Raw genomic sequence first — 18,581 nt, 5'->3', positions numbered from 1 at the left:
TTTGCCATGTCCCCCTATTCAGTCCATGCACTGTACATACCTGTGTGTCAGTGTGTGTCAATCTGGTTACACATTCACATGGCCCCCAGGACGCATGACCTGTACATACAAGCTAAGATAACAGTGTTCATGGGGTAATATTGTCGCAATTATAATGTGTGTTTTACTGTATATGCTGCAACAGATTTGTTATGTGGGCCAAATGTTTGTATTGGTTTGCTGTTTTTTGCATTTTAAGTTACTTGTGTGGTGACTTTCCATCAAAGCTATAAAAAGTTCACGGATGCACAGGTTTGTAACTCCAAAGACATTTCCTCGTCACTTATCGAGTTTTTGTGTTGGGTCCAGTTAGAGACGGGCAGGCTGAAGCATCACACTTTGTCTAAATTTTCTCTGACACTTCTTACAAATGGCAATGTATTTATTTAGCAGAAGCGTTTATTTATATTTACTGCATTTATCAGTAATCAGTCCCCCTGGAGACACTCAGGGTTAGGTGTCTTGCTCAGAGTGTGGTAGAAGTGGAGATTGAACCTGTGACATTGTGGTGTTCTGGTTCATAGGCGAGTGTCTTACCCACCAGGCTACCCCTTGATAAGCATATGGGGTTCCCTTGGAAAAGGTTGGTCTTCAAAGGATTCTTGAACTGAAGGAACCAGATATGAGAAGGGTGTAAAATTTGGACATATCAGGCAACGTTCCAGGACCTGGATGGAGTATCAGCGTATTTTTAGGTAGTTGAATACAAATGCAGAAGCAAACAAGCACCGGTGAGTTGAATTTGATTTTCTCACCACTGCATAGCTTGTGGGGGTCTATGAACAAGACATACAAATGCCCAGTGGTGGCCTAGTGGGTGAGGACTCGTAATCAGAAGGTTGCCGAATCCCGAACTACCACAGTTTCTCTGAGGTCACCTTGAGCAAATTATCATGCCTACAAACTGCTCCCCAGGCACCATTCCTGGCTGCCCACTGCTCATTAAGGGTGATGGGTTAAATGCAGAGGACACATTTTGTTGCATGCACCGCATGCTATAATGTATCTGTCTCATGCAATCCGTCAGTGTCCACTTGGACAGAAAGGGTGAAGAGACAACAAACAGTGAAGGTTTCTTGAATGATGAGGCCAGATGACGGTCTTGTTTGCTCTCTTGGCCACCAGGTTGGATTTGTCAACGCACTGCCATATTTATCTAGTTGGTCCTTTTCCTAAAAATAACCTGTTTCCGCTTGTGTGGACAATGGGACAACAAGAATGCATGTATGCATTTGTATGCATGAAGCATGGAACATGTTTTGGATTCCAATGGTTCCCACAGTTCCACACTTTTTTATTTGCAAAGCTGCCAGCCTTCTGCTTTGGGTCACAGTGCAGGAATGGGAGCAGAAGGGCGTCGCCCTTCTCCTCCCGCTCGCGTACCCTGCAGCCAGGCATTCCCCCTGTGACATTCCCCATGTGGGACCCAGGCAGGTCTGAGCCCGGCTTGTGGCCCGCGGCGAGTCAGCCGGGCCGCAACCGCAGCAGCCTCCTCCTTGGAATATCCGGCCTGAATCAGTGCTAATCCGAACATTTCTGCACCATTCCCCATCTTCCCAACTCTCCCAGGTGGCTCGGCCCCTCGCCTGCAGGTGAACCCTGACGTCAGGCAGCCACCATGCTCATAAATCAGGCCGGGAAAGGCAGGACACAGTCCCGAATGAAGCCGGTGTATGTAAATCATCAGGGTGCAAATTGCAGCATGCCCATGATCACTTTGACCCATAACTGGCATTCCAGACATTTTCTTTCTTTTCTTTTTTTTCAACTCACTGATTTTGGTTGGACAATCTTTTTTTGGAATTTGCCCTCAAAAGTGCCATCACTTTTGAAGCGTCATCAGTTTAATTTTCGGTGTTAAAAAAAAATAAAAAAATCAACACAATCTGATAACAGGTCTTCCATCATCTGTGTTCCATGCAAGGTTAAATCTGAAGGGTCACAAGGTGAAGAATTTGGCTTGGCCCTAAGGCAAATGGGCCAAATTGGCAAGCTATTGGCGGAGACTCTGAACTGATAAGCTTCCAGTTGAATTTGCTAGGAATCGTCGGCTTTGGGGGACTGGTTAACAGGTTGGTAATTATACTGATATAGGTAAATACATTCACTTAAAACCAGGCCAGGACATAATGAAATAATTCTGTGTATGATTTAGGCACAAATGGAATTTAGTAAATCAGTTATAGGATCATTATATTGGCCTAGAATATAGGATTTTTATTCTAAATAATATTTAGAAATCAGGGTTTGAGGGTCAGTGATCACACATCCCTGCTGCTTTCCATTCTTTTCATCACATTAAATGATGGGAGCGCCCCTGTTGTACATTTCAGTGCAGAATAGCAATAAATCCTTATATCACACACACATAGCATGCAGAGAATGAGCGATTGACATGCCGACTCAGTTCGTGTGCAGTTCTCGGGAAGCGTTTGCGCAGTTGCGGGCGTGTTTCTCAGAAAGCGCAGAACGTCCGGCCATTGTGTTTATGTCTCATATCTGAGGTGGTGTGCCTGTCGTTCAATAAACCAATAGCCCTCTCTGCTTCTCTCTCGCTGTGTGTTTGCACCATCAGTCACTTGTTTGGAGGAATCTGTATACTTCTGGACTGGGAGAACATCGGAGTTTTATAAACACAGTGCTTTTTTATGGTGTAATAAATAGGCCAGCTTTCAGTGTAGATTTATCAGCTTCTACAGTAGACCTGGATAATATGCCCGAAACATAATTTCACAATCAAATATTTCACCATCACTATATTTCTGTGTGGTCAAATAAGGTCAACATAGTATTGACTGTATAAATAGTCATTTAAAGTAATTGTTGAGATTCCTTTTTTTGACTGATCCAAAAGTAATCCTATTTCATCCAAATTCCAACTATTTTAAATTCAATTTTTTAAAGAAATTATAATAAATGTTTAACAAAATAATGTTAATAAGAAGGTTAATAAAATGATGATTATATGTTATGACAACACTGAATTTTCATAAAAAATGCAGAACGTACTAAATTTCAGAGACAGCAACAATTCAATGACAAACATATTTTTAGCCATTGTTATATTTTATGAAATATAAGATAATTATAGTAATTCTAGGTCATGATTGCTCATTGCCAATGCAGATCTTACATATTTAATTTTTTTTAATTATTGGGAATGGCTGATAATGGTTAAAATGTTAATAAAATTTAAGAATTTTATAAAATATACATAACTGTGAGTACTACATTACTATGTGTATATTCTAGTCATGTGCCAAATGATTGAATGTCATGTGCATGCCAGCCAGTCCTATAGTGTGGAGTGAAGATCTTACTTAGCTTTGATTCACCCCAGTTCAGCATGACTGGAATTCCAGGTTTGAGATCTGGGTTAGACACGGGGTGAGGCTATTAACAGAATGCTGAGCTGAGCTAGGGGCTCAGTGCTCTCTGGGGTGGGGTCAGGGTCTTCCCTTGAGCCTCTGGTCAGTAGTCCGTAATTAACAGGAGATTGCGGGAGAGAGAGAGAGAGTGCTGCTTAACCACCTTGAAGAACCTTATTTGATTAGGCTATTGGATAGGAAATCATTATTGTTCCTTAAAAAAAAAAAAGAGCCGTAATGATGTCAGTATTAACCACACTCTTCATATTTATTGTACCCCGGGGTAAGGGCTCTGCAGGGAGTGTCCAACAACGTTCAACCTCAATCTTCTTAAGATGTTGAAACAAGTGCAGGGAACAAAGTAGCCCATCTAGGTCTGTGACTGAACCCCTGTGAGACCCTAATACCTGTTGAACATCTGCTTAAGCGGCATGTCGGCGGCCGGCACGAGGTTCTCATGTTACGGTCTGGGTGGTAATGGTTCCCTGGTGGGCTGTATTCTCAGCGGTAACGCCGCTGCTGAGTGGCGGTTTCCTGTGCCTGACTGGGGAGCTGTTGAAGATCATTTCCTGTGGTTTCAGTGGATGTAAAAAAAAAATAAAAAGAGAGAGAGAGAGAGAGAACATCTCAATTGACTTTGAGTGAAGACCTGCCGTGATTCTACGGCTCTGACAGGCTCGCTCTGTCCAGTGCCCCCAGGCATTGTGCATTTGACCCCACATGTGCAGGGACAGAAGGAGGATGGGATGTATGTTTGAATGATTTGTGAGTGAATTGAAACAATTACATTTCTTGTTTGACTTGAAGAAGAACCCACGTCCAGACCCGTTAGGTTCTTCAGTTTTTTTTCTGTCTTTGACAATAATAATAATAAATAGTGGATGTATGCAATGAGTGTCGGGGCCATGGAGAGGAGAATCAAACAAAGAAAGTGGAAACTAATCGAGGTGACCATCAGCGGGAAAGTAGTTTGGCGGTGGCTGACAGATGAGTCTCTCAAACGTTTGTCTACACAGCCAGGGCCTGGAGTGTGTGCCGGTGACCAGGATGTCACCAGCGATGGCACAGAGCAAACTGCTTTAGATGTGTCATGTCGCACAAAATGGACACCAGTCACAGGTGAAGTGAATAAAGTTGCTTTTGTGGTTGCAGTGGCACAAATACAGCATACAAACATATACAGTGAATTATTCAAAAGTTTTGCTCAGCCCTATTCCTTACTATCCCCTGTCACTAAGGCTGGTTTCTTTAGCATTGCACTGCATGCAGAGCCCATTGATGAAATGAAAAGCATTTGGTTAAAATGTTGGTTAAAAAATTGGTTAAAAAATGCCTTTCTGCACATTTATGTGGTGAGGAGTTTCTTATTAGCCAGCTAGTTTGTAGAAAATGAAGAGAACAGGGCAATGTTTGCGGAGTTGGCGAGCCTCAATGACGTTCCACGTAATTCCTTTTGCATGGCGTGAAGAACGTCTGTATCCAGTTCCAGGGAAAGCGAAATGCATATTGCGGTTGAGCAACCACTCGACTTGCATGTCAAGTGTGGTACACCTCCATCAGTCAACCAGATTTGGTTCACGGATCTTTATTGAAGGTCTGATGTGCAGCAATTAGCGGGAATCCTGATCTCAGGCCCGGTTCCTTGCCTGTGCGATGCATTTAATCCTGACTGATGGCTAGATGGAGACCTGCACTTGGCTAGATGGAGAGCTTCCTCTCAGCTGCAATCTGTATGAGGCTGGGCGCCAGACATCACCTATCCTCCTCCTCCCCTCTCCATGTCGGCGTGTATACACTGCACATTTACTGTTTGGACAGATGTGGAAAGAGTACAATCTTGCACTGTAAATACATACTGTATCATAAACAAATTATAAACACAACCACATGTCATATATTTCCTTCTGGGCGTTCTCGTGATGTTATTATAGCGCTGTATGAGCGTGTGGGTGCTTATAAGTGAAATATCGATGCGTTTCTCTCACTATCTGAGATGAATGATGTGATCTCTACATCACATTCTCCCATCAAAATACCCTCTGACCAGGATTTATGTGGTGCTTTCTCCAGAGGACAGACCTGTGTCGAAAGACTTGCTTATGCCTTTCATTTTGCTAGAGTCATTTGTTAAGCTTTTGCCCGTTTACGCGTATACATTTCCATTCAAAAAGTTTTTTTTTTCTGTTACTATGATTAAGGAAAACCATTGTTTAAGTTATCTAGGCACAGCTGAAAACAGCGAAGGACTATTTCTTATGCATTTCTTAATATTTTATTTAATCTAGCTTAACCTTTGAGTGGTAGCATATGTGCAGCAGGTACATAATGGGTATGCATTTAGATTTAACTATGAGCATATTGCTGTCTATTCATGTTTAGTTATTCAAGGAAATGGCAAAGGTCCGGTATGTCAATATATGGTTATGAAATAGGCTCATAAGCTGTATACCGACATGTGGGAGTGCATCTCCAAATGAAGATGAGCAGCCTCAGCTATAGCATCACTACAACAGGCTGTTCTCCATTGAGTGTGTGGTCTTCCCTGACGTCCTGGGACACCCCAGGATCCCACTCTTTGGGAAATATCATAACAAATTGTGAACTAAGCCCCAGTTTTTCATTCGACAGGCAAACACCCACCCTCACACACAAATAAACTGTATAGAGATATAAAGCGATGTAGAAAGCCACACCTGTAGTTATAGTGTTGAGTAGCTGCCGAGTCTGAGAGTGAATCTTACGCTTCTCTTCAGCTTCCCATGTCATGGTATCTGTTGTTTTCACCTCTCTCTCAAGTGTCCTCAGTCAGCCCCGTCTATTGATAGGTCAGCGCTGAGGCTATTGCAGGAGCATGGAGCTCTCTTTGACCCCATAGTGTCCACTACACTATGTGCTTTTTAAGTCCTGCCTTTTTCAACAGCAACTATCTTTTTTTTCAAAAACCTTTGACAGGTCATTTAGACCAATCTCATCTGACGCTATGGCTGTAGACAACTTTGAGGAGGCAGGTCATAGTTATTTATAGGAAATATCACCTTCTCGCTTCTCACAGCCTCAATTCTACTAATTTGGTGTAGTTGCACTGCCTTAGTTACTACTAATGTGCAATTTAGCTTGTCATATTATCTAATCTGCTAATGTTGTTTGCACAATTGCATGATTGGCTGGTAGAAATTATGGTGCCTTTAGTTGGGATGTTTAAGACAGTCATAATATTCTTATGCACAGTGTGTCTGTTTTTCATTAATAACTGACATTTGCCACTGGAATACGTCAAACAAAACACTGTCACTTTGGCTAAAAGCATCTTCTTAGTTAACACAGATGTTTATTGTACAGTTGAGGTTGCTACTGGGCTTGGCTTGACGTTTGGGACTGAGGGATAGGTGGAGATGGGAGGGGGTGGGTTGGATGACAGACAGGCCTAGACAGTAGGAATGTAGAAGAGGACAAATGAAAGAGCGAGAGTACCACTCTAGTCTGGCATGGAGTTGAGGGGCACTGAAGGATGGATAACGCAGGGACATGTCAGAGACAGACTTGTCTTCCTTAATGTCTCCCCTCCACTCGGTTTCTCTCAGACCTCCCCAAACCCCCCCCCCCCCCCCCCCCCGTTTATTCCTGGGAAGCGCGCGGATTGACGTGCCTGCCAAGTGCCTGGCTAACGCTGCATAGCATCAAGCTGGGGCCTGCACTGTATTTTACCCAAAATCTACTAATGATGAGACAACCCCCTTCGGTAACTTTAAATGGCTTCAAGTGAACAATTACAGCACCTTTCAAGAAAAACACACCGCTGTGAATGGAACCTTGAAGCACACTTTGCTCATAAACATGGGTTAACAACAACAGAACACATTCAGTGGATTCATTTTGGATTATTAATTGTTGAATTGCTCCTTTTACGTGAAGTGGAAAGTTGACGCAAACTTCTTTCCAAATTCGGCTGCGAACAGCCTGGTTGTAAACACACAGAGTGACCCCCCTGTGCCCACCACACCCCTTTGTCTATTTAAAACTCAGCCAAGACTCCACTTAGCATTAACCTCTGTCTTTACACACACACACACACACACACACACACACCCCTCACACTGAAACATGTCACCAGCTCTGCTCATCTTTTCTTTACCCCTGGAGGGTGAACTGCCTGCTTTTTTTGATTCTGCTCAGGAGTTCGGGTAACTGTTGCATCGCCCTAGAGCATTTTCCTTGACTGGCTTATAGCCACATCTGCCAATCAGGTTCACAGGGACCGCAAAACCCGAATCAACCAAAAAAAAAAAAATCAAGATCTGTAATGCTGTGTGTGGGTTGATGGATTTTCACATACTGTCCTGCATAAACGACTGAAGACTTCAGCTCCTCGTTCACTTTGACTGGTTGGTGATGCTGTTGGTGATACAGAAAAACAGACAAAACCAGAGGGTTGAAATACCATTCTCTGTAGCCAGTTTTCTGCAGACAATGTACAAATAGTGCAAGAAAGTTGCACTACTTATTTAAGGCACAGTGCAGTTTATTTCATATATTGTTGTGTAAAGAAGACAAACATTAACCTCAGTCATGGCAGTAGCGCACACTGTATAAAAAAAATAAAAAGTTGGGAAAATGTAAACATGTATGGCAACGGACTGCTTTAGCTAAGGCTTCCATGTCTGTTGGGCTGCTAGCAGTAAGCCTTGCCATCTCAGCTATTAGTCATGGAAAATGAATCTGTGGCATGCCTGGGGTGAGCATACCTGGATGTGAGTTACTTATTAAGGAGCTATGATACTTATTTTGCTGCTGGTAGTCCTGGTAGTGCAGTTGGTGAGGCTCATCAGGGGAGTCGTGTTGTTAGGTTGCGGCGGTTTATGATCTGGCCCAGCTATGCGATGCATGTGGATGCTGAGTTAAATATACATGTTAGCTTTATTTTAGCGTGGGCTTCTAGCTTTCCCATGACTCAGATTTAACCTGGCACACTTCCCCCAAGAGTCTGTGTGTAATGGCACATCTCGGGATGAGACCTGATTAATTATAGCACCATGTGTTCAAAAAAGCCCGAAAAGTCTCCACCATGGCAACAAATAAATAACACGGGAACAGAAACGGTCAGCAACAGTTGCCTACTACTTACTTATTTACTTCAATGATATGTAACAGCAAAAAAAGAACTTTTTTTTTTTTATTTCACAAGAAATTCACAAGTGTGTTATCTGACATGATTTATTATTTTCTATAAACGTAATTTCGTAATACAGCAGATATTGTGAATTCATTCATATTATTAATAGAAGAGAAGAAGGCAGACGGGAGGGAATGAATGATTTCTCACAATGCCTGCCAAGAGACAAGAGCCTTGAGAAACACACAAACTGACAGACAGAAGGAATCCGCGAAGTTCAAACTTCATTTTTTTCCCTTCCTTATTTACACACCCATATAAATAAACCCAACACACCCTCACACACGCAGGCTTGCTATGTTTGGGCTTGTTGGTGGAAAGGGAGGCCACCGTCACAGAACAATTCCTCCTGCATACTTAAAGCTCAAAGGGGCCACAGCAAGGGCCCCGTCCCCATCAAAACATCTATACACCATCGTCCTATCAACCCAAACACTGCTTTTCTTCTTAGCACAACCATATTCAGCTGTATGGGTCTCTTCTGCTAAAGACAAAGATGCTATAATATTTAATGACCCTGTGGATGGGAGTTGTTCATGCATCATAGCCAATGGTGATGGGGATAATTTTCATTCTTTTTTCCTCCTCTCCTCTCGTAACAGCCTAAGACGGAGTCCGGTCCAGAGAATCAGCTATGGTGCCTTAGAGACAGGGGCTTCAGAATATAGACAGGGTAGTACAGTACACAAAACTTTATGGGATGAAGTTCTGTGTAGCGGAAAGCATGGTAATGCAGAAAAAAGAGACATCTTCAAGCTATCTGAAGAACTGTACCATAAGGTAGAGAGTGAGCTGGAACAAGTAGGCAGGATGTAATTACTAGGATTGGCATAGCCAAGGCAGTGTTCCTAAAGAGCAGGGCACTTCAGAAAGGTTAAACATAGACCTCAGGGCAAGGTGAACAAAGTGCTATATCAGTAAACTAGATGGTGAGAGACTGGAGTGAATGGCGAAGACTAGGAATGTTGGATCCACCAGGAACATACAGGAAACAAAGTACATATAGAACTACAACCAAATGAGTTAATTATTGTATTCTTTGCGTTGTCTTTTATTGTATTATAATACTTTGTATATTATATCTACCTGGTATATTCTCCTTTCAGCCCAAACCCTGAACTCTCTTTATATTACTTTAAATGACCCACCAACACTATAATACAGAGGGACCCATTTTGAAACGGGTGGGCAATAAATACATTCAAAATACATTCTTGGAAGTGCTGTATATATTTCTGTTACCCAGTTTGATTATGATTGTGTTTTTGTCATGTTTGTCCTGAGGACCTGATGCTAGCAAACGAGCCCAACGCTTGTACACTTAGCGCCATTTCAAAAAAAGTGATTTGGCATTTATTAAATGCATATTTACATTTACATTTACAGCATTTACCAGACACACTTATCCAGAGCGACTTACCATCTTAAGGTTAAGTGTCTTGCTCTGGGACACAATGGTAGTAAGTGGGATTTGAACCTGGGTCTTCTGGTTCAAACACGTGTGTGTTACCCACTAGGCTACTACCACCCTATCAACTAGAACAAATGTCTGACTTAATGCTGGCTGCTGTCTGGGTTGTTATCACTGTTTCATTGTGGTAGGTGTACATGTGCAGGACACACATTGGTTTTCTCGTTCAGGAGTCCCCCTCTTTGAGGTCATTTGGTCACAGCGGTGCTTTTTGAAAGCCAGATGTCTTCCCATGTCTCAGAACGCAGTTGTGTATACAGTGAGATGTTAAACTTTGAGGATTCTGCTCCAGCCAAGTGTTTATGGGCCGAAATCAAAGAGCCTGGAAGTTCCGATGGAAGGCTTTTGAAGAATTTTTTTTGTGTTTTTTTTAGCGGACCCCTTGGTGGCATATGTGTACATTGAACTGGCCAAAGTAACTGTTGGAGCCTTAAAACAACAAGCACTTTACAGCTGGGGCAATGGCTTCAGTCCAAACAGCCAAAAAACGATTTTGGCAAGCCGGCTGGTATTTATGATTTTTATAAAAATTCGCCTCCTTCAAGTTGTCACCCCATTGATTCCTGTGCCCTTGTGGTTGGAATTATTTGTTGGAATTTACATTCAGCAGATGCATCTGCTTCACTAGGGCACTCACTTTCACGTTCAGAATTTGTAAAATGATTTGTTCATTCAACCTAACCTGCAAAGCTGAAGGACAGCAAACACGCGTGGAGCCACCGTTCTGCAACTGGGTCTATTTCTGTTTGCTCATATCCACCTGGGGATAAGAGAAGGAAGAAAAGGTTCGAGCCACTATTGTTCGGCCCTGCGTGCTGGGGACCTGTGACAGAGCACATGCTTTGTTCGCGTACAGTCAAACACAATGGTGCCTCTGCAGGAACATGTTGAGCTCTCCCCAACATTCCTGTCCATTCAGGAAAAATTGGGATAGAGGCAACAAGTGAGGGGGGAAATTCTCCTCGTGAATGCAGGGTTTAGGGGCATGTTTGGGGATCTCATTCCAGACAATCCCAGAGTTGTAACAACTTGCACCAACCTTAATGAAGGAATTGAGGAATCACTCACAATTAACCAGACTCTCACGAAGGAAATTACTGCATGAATTACACCATTTTTTAACAAGAGTGAACAGTGATATTTCTTTAACAATTATAAATCACACTTTAACAAGGACAAATGGCTTGTGTAAACTTAGTCAGCAAGAACTTTATGCAGTTCAAATAAATTACAACTATTTAGTTCTTCAAACACAACTAAATTAAAAGATGACCTAGGTTGCAGGTTTCAGCAGTCATTTGAGCCAATAGTAACACATTATGACTTTATTGCAGTAGACATGTGCAGTCTGAGCAATGATGGAGTGCGTATGTGACCTTTGAGGGATTGAAACCTCTGATCTACGACACAATTTTACACCCAGGGATCGGTTCACAGACAGACCTTTGCCGTCCAGCTCTCTCTGCATTTTTACAGCTTCTGCATGTTTATGGAGCACATGGCTCCCTGGCTTCCCGGTTTGGGATGTATGGGAATGTTTCTGCATGTGCTTTTACATTCCCTGTTGTCAGGGGAACACACATACAACTAGTGGGACCGTGACCCCAGTGGCTGTATTTCAGGAGCATTTCACACCCGAATGTCAGGAAGGCCCAGTTCATTATCCTTCTGCCATTCTGTTTGAGCATTTGTCCTGCCCTCCAGCCCAACTGGCTTCTCGTAAAGTCCACCACATTCATCTAGCTGTCCGAGAATTTACACCAAATGCATTTCGAACATGCTTGCATTGTGGTAGGTGTACATGTGCAGGACTCACATTGGGTTTTCTCGTTCAGGAGTCCCCCTCTTTGAGGTCATTTGGTCACAGCGGTGCTTTTTGAAAGCCAGATGTCTTCCCATGTCTCAGAACGCAGTTGTGTATACAGTGTGATGTTAAACTTTGAGGATTCTGCTCCAGCCAAGTTTTTATGGGCCGAAATCAATGAGCCTGAAAGCTCTGATGGAAGGCATTTGAAGATTTTTTGGGGGTTTTTTTGCGGACCCCTTGGTGGCATATGTGTACATTGAATTGGTCAAAGTAACTGTTGGAGCCTTTAAACAACAAGCACTTTACAGCTGGGGCAATGACTTCAGTCCAAACAGCCACTCGCTCCTTTTTTTAAAAATTATCTCGCCAAGCCGGCTGGTATTTATGATTTTTACAAAAATTCGCCTCCTTCATGTTGTCGCCCCACTGATTCCTGTGCCCTTGTGGTTGAAATTATTTGTTGGAATTAGGTGTTGTAGACGGTTTAACGTTCAGTTCTCACACTTGAAAATGAACTATTTTAAATGTTTGTTGTTTTGAAATAATTTCCACAACTCGTTTGTGTTCATTTTTTCTTCTGAGTCTACATAAGTTTACATTCAGCAGATGCATCTGCTTCACTAAATGCCACTCAATTTACAAATTTGTAAAATTATTTGTTCAACCTTCCCTGCAAAGCTGAAGGACAGCAAACATGCGTGGAGCCACCGTTCTGCAAATTGGTCTATTTCTGTTTGCTCATATCCACCTGGTGATAAGAGAATGAAGAAAGGGTTCGAGCTACTATTATTCAGCCCTGCGTGCTGTGAAGTGAAGTGATTTTCATCGTGATACGCAGCACAGCACACGGTGACACAACGAAATGTGTCCTCTGCTTTTAACCCATCCTCGGTGTGCTTGCTTCGGCAGCACATACACTAAAATTGGAACGATACAGAGAAGATTAGCATGGCCCCTGCACAATGATGACACGCAAATTCGTGAAGCGTTCCATATATTGGGGCAGTGGTGGCCTAGCGGTTAAGGAAAGGTTGCCGGTAAACAGAAGGTTGCCGGTTCGATTCCCGATCCGCCAAGGTGCCACTGAGGTGCCACTGAGCAAAGCACCGTCCCCACACACTGCTCCCCGGGCGCTTGTCATGGCTGCCCACTGCTCACTCAGGGTGATGGGTTAAATGCAGAGGACAAATTTCACTGTGTGCATCGTGTGCTGTGCTGCTGTGTATCACATGTGACAATCACTTCACTTCACTTAAAATCAGCATTGGTGAGCTGTGGGCAGCCATGACAAGCACCCAGGGAGCAGCCTGTGGGGACAGTGCTTTGCTCAGTGGCACCTCAGTGGCACCTTGGCGGATCTGCAACCTTCTGATTACGGGGCCACTTCTTTAACCGCTAGGCCACCACTGGGCACATGCTTTGTTCACGTAATGTCAAACACAATGGTGCCTCTGCAGCAACATGTTGAGCTCTCCCCAACATTCCTGTCCATTCAGGAAAAATAGGGATAGAGGCAACAAGTTTGGGGGGAGATTCTCCTCGTGAATGCAGAGTTTAGGGGCATGTTTGGGGATCTCATTCCAGACAATCCCAGAGTTGTAACAACTTGCACCAACCTTAATGAAGGAATTGAGGAATCACTCACAATTAACCAGACTCTCGCGAAGGAAATTACTGCATGAATTACACCATTTTTTAACAAGAATGAACAGTGATATTTCTTTAACAATTATAAATCACACTTTAACAAGGACAAATGGCTTGTGTAAACTTAGTCAGCAAGAACTTTATGCAGTTCAAATAAATTACAAATATTTAGTTCTTCAAACACAACTAAATTAAAAGATGACCTGGGTTGCAGGTTTCAGCAGTCATTTGAGCCAATAGTAACACATTATGACTTTATTGCAGTAGACATGTGCAGTCTGAGCAATGATGGAGTGCGTATGTGACCTTTGAGGGATTCAAACCTCTGATCTATGACACATTTTACACCCAGGGATTGGTTCACAGACAGACCTTTGCCGTCCAGCTCTCTCTGCATTTTTACAGCTTCTGCATGTTTATGGAGCACATGGCTCCCTGGCTTCCCGGTTTGGGATGTATGGGAATGTTTCTGCATGTGCTTTTACATTCCCTGTTGTCAGGGGAACACACATACAACTAGTGGGACCGTGACCCCAGTGGCTGTATTTCAGGAGCATTTCACACCCGAATGTCAAGAAGGCCCAGTTCATTACCCTTCTGCCATTCTGTTTTGAGCATTTGTCCTGCCCTCCAGCCCAACTGGCTTCTCATAAAGTCCACGACATTCATCTAGCTGTCCAAGAATTTATACCGAATGCATATCGAATGCATAGTATGCTTGCATACTATGAATGTTACACACTGTGCACAAAAATGTTATATAGATGTGTTAAATAAATTTTAAAAATGGCTTCAAACTCTTTATAAATTGAGGAGAAGCAATCTGTGTATAATTCACACTTCCAAACTGGTTTCTGGTTTGACACTCTCCAGAGTGACCATTCCTTCCCGTCACTGCTGAGGTCATCAGAAGTGGCACTTCTCACAGCAGGTTGAGGAAAGCTGAAGAATTAGGGCAGGGGAGGAAAAAATGGGCAAATGGAACAGAATGTAGCTGCTCAGTGTTGCTGAACAAAAGTGAGGAAGATGCTTCTGGGTAATTTTGAGCTTAAATAAATGGCGCAGACATATGAAGTGAATTTAAGTCTACTTAAATTGTGTTGGCTCCCAGGTATCTGCTTTAGTGTGGAATGCCATTCTGGCAACTGTTAAATGTCAGAAACGATAGCATTTATTTGAGCCTCACCTCTCCTGGAGGTGAGTGCCAGATTCTTAGAAGTGTGCCAAGTGTGCTTTCATAGGTGGGCAGCATGCTTCAAAAAGAATGGAACATCATGCAACAACTACACTGTGTCGCAAAAGTATTCAGCCCCCTTGAACTTTTCCACAATTTGTCACATTACAGCCACAAACATGAATCTATTTTATTGGAATTCAACATGAAAGACCAATCCAAATTGGTGTACACTTGAGAAGTGGAACGAAAATCATACATGGTTCCAAACATTTTTTACAAATAAATAACTGAAAAGTGGGGAGTGCGTAATTATTCAGCCCCCTTTGGTTTGAGTGCAGTCAGGTTGTTTAAGAGAGTTTTGGGAGCAACAACACCATGAAGTCCAAAGAACACACCAGACAGGTCAGGGATATAGTTATTGAGAAATTTAAAGCAGGCTTAGGCTACAAAAAGATTTCCCAAGCCTTGAACATCCCACAGAGCACTGTTCAGAATCATTCAGAATTAGTTGTGCACTGCACAATGTTGGCCTTTATGGAAGAGTGGCAAGAAGAAAGCCATTGTTAAAAGAAAACCATAAGAAGTCCCATTTGCAGTTTGCCACAAGCCAAAATATATATAATTATAATTTCACTCACTCACAATCAATAATTCCTTCACCCTAAATATGGATCGCAGCCTCCAGAGTCCATACTGGGACATTGGGTACAGGGCGTGCATCTGCAGGCGTATAGCACAATTGTGGGATGGTAGCCTAGCCTAGTAGTAGCCTAGTGGGTAACACACTCGCCTATGAACCAGAAGACCCAGGTTAAAATCCCACCTACTAACATTGTGTCCTTGTGCAAGACACTTACCCCTGAGTCTCTCCAGGGGGGGACTGTCCCTGTAACTACTGATTGTAAGTCGCTCTGGATAAGGGCGTCTGATAAATGCTGTAAATGTAAATGCACAAATCACACACACACACTCACATCTAGGGCCAGTTTAGCCACCCAACTTTCTGTGGATCTCTTTTGGATGGCTGAAGGTAACCTTCACCAACATGGGGAGAGCATGAAAACTACAAAGACACACACATTTTTTAACGTTTCTTACCAGATATATATGTGTTTTATTTCAAGGGCATGCTGTATATCATCTGTACTATCAAGCTTGAACACAACCATGACTCTCAAAAGTTGATTCATTTATTTGGATTTTTTTGCTTTTTTGTAGGCATTTGTTGGCTGTTTGCAAGTGTAAACGTACAGGAAAAAAATGCTTCTTTTTTTACATATACATCTGTATACAATTGAATGTTTCCCCCATAAGACTCTTGGAATTGCGCAATGCCTTTGAAAGTGGCAAGACGTATTGTAAGTGAAGTGAAACCTCCACCGCAGGGCTCTGCACGTCCTCCGAGGAGCCAGGCTTGACTGAGGTCCATTGTAATGTAACGTTCCTCAGTGGCCGAGGCAAGGATCCAATTATCATTCTAAAGGGGCTTGCCGCGGCCACAGGAGGAGGGCGGCCGGTCCGTAACGAGGCTCCCTTGAACTGACCGCTGCAGGGGCCGCGTTCCTATTCACTCACTCCCGACCGGCCGGACCCGATCACACAGCTGTCAAAGGTCAGCACTGCTGCGACCGCGCTTGCGCGGGGTGCGGGGTCCGTTCCCGCCAGGCCTTTTGTTTAGCGGCTGAAAATGATCCCCACCCTGATCCAGGGCCTGGTCATTCGCTGCTCATTGTCTTGGACTTTTCTTTTTATTCCCTCCTTTTGTTTTTTTGTTTTTTTTTAAACATGCAGATGATACAAAAAAGGGAAAGCTGGACTATTTGCATCTGTTTGAGTCGCGTCGGTGTAACAAGACCTTTCAACCTGCTAGAAAAGGGGTGGGTTCAGGTCCAAATAGCACCACCCATCACAGCTGTTTTATGTCTCTTTCCCCGCTCCGCTCTACCCTTCCTTACACCCGCAATTACAAGGCAGTCAGGCAGTAATGGCTAATCCAGATAATGACATATGTAGGCCAGACATCGGTGGCAGAGTTGCCGTGGTGACGGAGTACCTGATCTCGCTGGAATGCCTCCATTAATGGCTGGACAGGTAGGGAGATGAACAGATAGGTGTTTAACAAACTTTACTTTCCCCCTCGTCCTCGGACAGACGGGAAAAGAAAACAGCAGAAATGAAACCAGGCAGCCAATGAAAACTCATCGCAGACATTTTGACACCTTCACAGGCTTATCTGATATTCACTGTTCAGTAGCGAGGAACGCCATTCCCAGATGTCACTTCAGTCTGAATCAATAACACAGGCATTCCCTCCAGGGTTTCAACAGCATTTCTGCCCGGGTTTGTGGCCCTTTGGGATTTGTATACTTCAGTAGAGCACAGATCAGTGTGAGCATGCCTACCAATTCACACATTTTATTAGATTCAGACATTTTTATGAAACCTATACAGTAATACTTTTGTGCAATACCTCTGCATGTGTGCAAAAAAAAAAATTATATACACTGACTGTGTAATTTCATTATCTAGATTTTTACGTTCTATTGCATTTCATACATAATTTGTTATTTTGATTTATAATAATTCTAGTTTTCAATTTTGCTATACGCACACATGCATATACGTATATAAATACGTGTGTGTGTTTGTATTTTTTGTGAACAAATAGTCTTATTGTCCTTCAATGTTATGTTGACATGATCACATGATGTTTAGCTAATATTGCAAAATGGCTAAATATTGGTTCCCAAAAAAAAGACAGGAGTGAAAAATGCCCTTTTCACTGCCCTTTCTTAAAAAATTGGTTTTGTTCTGGCTTATAATGTTATCCCAGAAGGCCAGTTCATTAAATATTGATTTAATGATTGTATTTGAAATCATATACGACAGGAACGCTCTAGCCATCTTTCACTAAACTGTCTGTGTTAGACGAGTCATGGAATGTCTGAGCAGGAGTATTATTCTCAACTATCGTCATCATGGAAATACGACCAAAAACTATTGTGATCCTTTAATCTCAAGGACAAGCCACTCTTTGTGTTTTATCTCTTGAGATATTGCAGCTACACACACTGGCAACACACACTCATAGACACACACATACGTCTTTGTCCCTCCAGGGAGCGGTCTAATAGAAGTTATCTGATGTGCATCAGAAGCCCTGTTAGTGACGAATCTGTTCGTGTGTCGCTCCTTCCTTGCCTCGTCACCTCTTTTATCACCGAGATCTTGTGCCTCAGAGGGGTTTCTGTATAACAATGTGTCAAGATGCGCCTTTCTTCAGAAAACATCTGCGTGTGGTGGAAGATGGTGTTATATCACGGCTTGGGGGCTGTGGTGAAAAGTTGCAGATAAGTTTTTTGTGTGTGTGTGTGTGTGTTTGTGTGTGTGTGGACGTGTTGAACAGAGTGGTTTTACATTATTGATGCTTTGATGGACTAATTGGCAGGTAGGCTGACAGTCCTCACCTGCAGTGAACTTTGCTTCACTGGGAGAATGCAACTAACCTCCTGACCTCTGAAGAGGATTTATGGTGACAAATTCTCTGCCTCCTGAAGCTGTATCTGGGATCCGTCTACGTCTCACTTCCTGACTTCCTCTCTCTGTTCCTCTCCTCGCCATCCACCACTCCATCAACGAACACTGAAGTCCCCTGTGGGACACACAATTAGAAAAATCCAAAAATAGGGTTTCTCCTAGTTGAACGTGTTGCTTCATGGAATTACATAAATAAAATAAACTTGATCTTTAAGAAAATGTGCAGATGTGACATTGATGGGGGCAGTGTTGTCCATCAACAGACTCCTCCCTTTTAAACTCTAATTATAAAAATATAATTAATGATCGTGTTCTGGATGACAGTAAAAATTACACACCTTCTCTTCGTCTTTCTTGTTTTACTT

At 42.9% G+C, this 18,581-nt stretch overlaps 1 protein-coding gene and 1 non-coding gene across 5 annotated transcripts in view; both read left to right on the top strand.

Annotated features, from left to right (window-relative positions):
- Positions 1-18,581, top strand: part of col4a6 (collagen, type IV, alpha 6) — a 76,183-nt gene that overhangs the window by 6,225 nt on the left and 51,377 nt on the right. The window lies entirely within an intron of this gene.
- On the top strand, positions 12,749-12,855 carry LOC114802820 (U6 spliceosomal RNA). The gene has a single exon (XR_003751797.1). It is a non-coding gene; the product is annotated as a U6 spliceosomal RNA (small nuclear RNA).

The sequence above is a fragment of the Denticeps clupeoides genome, chromosome 1 (genome assembly GCF_900700375.1).
Source record: "Denticeps clupeoides chromosome 1, fDenClu1.1, whole genome shotgun sequence".
In the NCBI taxonomy this organism is placed as follows: Eukaryota; Metazoa; Chordata; class Actinopteri; order Clupeiformes; family Denticipitidae; genus Denticeps; species Denticeps clupeoides.
Note: the sequence above shows the minus strand (reverse complement) of the source record. Positions and strands in the feature narration are given on the sequence as shown.